Source organism: Heptranchias perlo, chromosome 20, assembly GCF_035084215.1.
Source record: "Heptranchias perlo isolate sHepPer1 chromosome 20, sHepPer1.hap1, whole genome shotgun sequence".
In the NCBI taxonomy this organism is placed as follows: domain Eukaryota; kingdom Metazoa; phylum Chordata; class Chondrichthyes; order Hexanchiformes; family Hexanchidae; genus Heptranchias; species Heptranchias perlo.
Genome location: NC_090344.1, coordinates 3,458,866 through 3,461,943, shown reverse-complemented (window position 1 = coordinate 3,461,943; position 3,078 = coordinate 3,458,866). Strand labels below are relative to the sequence as shown.

The 3,078-nt window shown below is 43.2% G+C and overlaps 1 non-coding gene across 1 annotated transcript; it reads right to left on the bottom strand.

The window, feature by feature from the left end:
• Window positions 1-1,975: 1,975 nt before the first annotated feature.
• trnak-uuu (transfer RNA lysine (anticodon UUU)) lies at window positions 1,976-2,061 on the bottom strand. The gene is given in 2 exon segments: window positions 1,976-2,011; window positions 2,025-2,061. It is a non-coding gene; the product is annotated as a tRNA-Lys (tRNA).
• Window positions 2,062-3,078: the final 1,017 nt, after the last annotated feature.

Below are 3,078 nucleotides of genomic sequence, written 5' to 3'. Positions count from 1 at the left end.
TTTGAGGTTAGGATCAGATAAGCCATGATCTTATTGAATGGCGGAGCAGGCTCGAGGGGCCGATTGGCCTACTCCTGCTCCTATTTCTTATGTTATTATGTTCTTAAGAATGTTTAAAGGAAGAGATTAGCGTATGTAAACATGGGTCCTTGGAGACAGAGACAGGAGAATTTATATTGGAGAATAAGGAAATGGCAGAGACGTTAAACAAGTATTTTGTATCTGTCGTCATAGTAGAAGACACAAAAATCATACCAGAACTATTGGGGAACCAAAGTTCTAATGAGAGTGAGGAACCTAAAGCAATTAAGATTAGTAATGAAAAAGTACTGGAGGAATTAATGGGACTAAAAGCTGCCAAATTCATTGGCCTTGGTGGCCTACATCCTAGGGTTTTAAAAGAGGTGGCTGCAGAGATAGTGGATGCATTGGTTTTATCTTCCAGAGTTCCCATGATTCTAGAAAGGTCCCCATGGATTGGAAGGTACCAAAAGTAACCCCGCTATTCAAGAAAGGAGGGAGAGAGGAAACAGGGAACGACAAGCCATTTAGCCTGACAATAGTAGGAGGGAAAATGTTAGAATCTATTACTAGGGACTTGATAACAGGACACTTAGATAATCATAACATGATTAGGCACATGCAACACGGTTTTGTGAAAGGGAAATCGTGTTTGACAACTCTGTTAGAGGTTATGAGGGTGTAGATAGCAGGGTAGATAAGGGAGAACCAGTGGATATAGAATATTTGGATTTTCAAAAGGTAATCGATAAGGTGCCACACAAAAGTTTGTTAGACAAGATTAGGGCTCATGGGATAGTGGGTAATATATCAACATGGATTGAGGATTTGTTGATGTACATAAAATAGAAAGTCGGAATAAACAGGTCATTTTCGGGTTGGCAGGTTGTAACTAGTGGGGTGCCGTGAATATCAGTGCTTGGGCCTCAGATATTTACAATCGATATTAATGACTTAGATGAGGGGACCGAGTGTAATGTATCCAAGTTTGCTGACGATACAAAACTAGGTTGGAAAGTAAGCTGTGAGGAGGACGCAAAGAGGATGCAAAGTGATACAGACAGGTTAAGTGAGTGGGCGAGAAGTTGGCAGATGAATTATAACGTGGGGAAATGTGAGGTTATTCACTTTGGTGGGAAGAATTGAAAAGCAGAATATCTTTTCAAAGGTGAGAGACTGCGAAATGTTGGTATTCAGAGGGATTTGTGTGCTCTTGCACACGGATCACAGAAAGTTAACATGCAGATGCAGCAAGCAATTAGAAAAGCAAATGGTATGTTGCCCTTTATTGCGAGGTGGTTGGAGTACAAAGATAAGGAAGCCTTGCTGTAATTATATAGGGTTTGGTAAGACCACATCTGCAGTACTGTGTACAGTTTTGATCTCCTTACCTGCGGAACGATACACTTGCCTTAGAGTGGATGCAACAAAGGTTCACTCGATTGATTCCTGGGATGAGAGGGTTGTCTTGTGAGGAGAGATTGAGTAGAATGGGCCTATATTCTCTGCAGTTTTCAATAATCAGGTGATCTCATTGAAACATATAAAATTCTTAGAGGGCTTGACAGGGTAGATGCTGGGATGCTGTTTCCCCTTGCTGGAGAGTCTAGAGCTAATGGTGATAATCTCAAGATAAGGGGCCGGCCATTCAGTACAGAGATGAGGAATAATTTCTTCACTGAGAAGGTTGTGAACTATTGGAATTCTCGACCCCAGAGGGCTGTGGATGCTGAGCCATTGAATAGATTCAAAACTGAGATAGATAGAATGCTGGACACGAAGGAACTCAAAGGATATGGGGACAGGTCAGGAAAGTGGAGTTGAGGTCGAAAATCAGCGATGACCTTATCAAATTGGCGAAGTCGGATCGAGGGACTGGATGGCCAACTCTTGCTCCTTTCGCTGATTTTGCTCCGCTGGAAAAGCAGAACTTGCCAGCTATTTTAAAAGTTTTCGCCTGAACAGGGACTTGAACCCTGGACCCTCAGATCACTACCCGTTCTTAAAAGTCTGATGCTCTACCGACTGAGCTATCCAGGCTCGTTGTTGGATTAGCTTCCATCATACAGATTCATGGTCGGACTCTGAATTATCCCTGTCGATGTCGAATTCGGGAGAGTGTCCCTTTGAAACAATTTTCAGCAACGTGTTGAGGAGAATCCTTGTTTCTGTTGAACATGATGAAAGAAACATGGACAGCGAACTCGTGATTTTGCAATTCTTCTTGTTTGTACAAAATGTCTTGTCATTCGTTAGCAGCAATTAAAAACAACACTTTACACATTGGCTCAAAAGCTAAACTTGTTCCACACGGGAGCTGGAAAAGGCCTCTCGACATTTCAGCCGATCAACAATTGAAAGCTGAATAATTTCACCCGTCACACCGTGACACCAGGCAGCAGACTTACTTCCCGAATTTTCCCGACACGACACTTCAAACCGATGAATACCTGCTTCACGGACAGAAGAATTGTGTTTTTGGTTCTTTCGATTTAAAGATGTCGTGCCGGCCGCTTTCCCATTTCAGTTGTCGCCAATTGCCCCCTCTCCCTCCTTTTAACAAATAAACTCTCACCTGCTATTGCAAGACGGTCGGCCAGAGGTGCCTCAGTGCCCACATGGGGACATGAAGAAGTCGATGTGTTCTGGAACCGGTTTTACATTGAACTCCAGTCAAAATGTTGAGAAGTTTCAACGACCTTCGACGGCGCTGGAGCTCACAACTCCAGCATTTCTCGAGCGTATAATTATTGTGGAAGTAACGCGCGCTGACCGATTGCACCACTGGAACCGCGCACGGTCTGTGTCCCCAGTGCTCCCATCAAACAGCTTCATCCTCGGTCTCTCAATTATCGCTTCGTGATCTTTCCCACGCAGAAGCCTCCAACCAAGAGGCGATTCGTTAAACATCCGCAGTGACCGTTAAAAGCCGTGGAATCTGAAACAAAACCCCAGACCATAAGAACTTTTAATTATATTGTTATTATTATTAACTTAAGTACAATTATTTTGATGCTACTTTGAGGATTTGGGGAAAGTGGGAGCTGAAACTAAGAA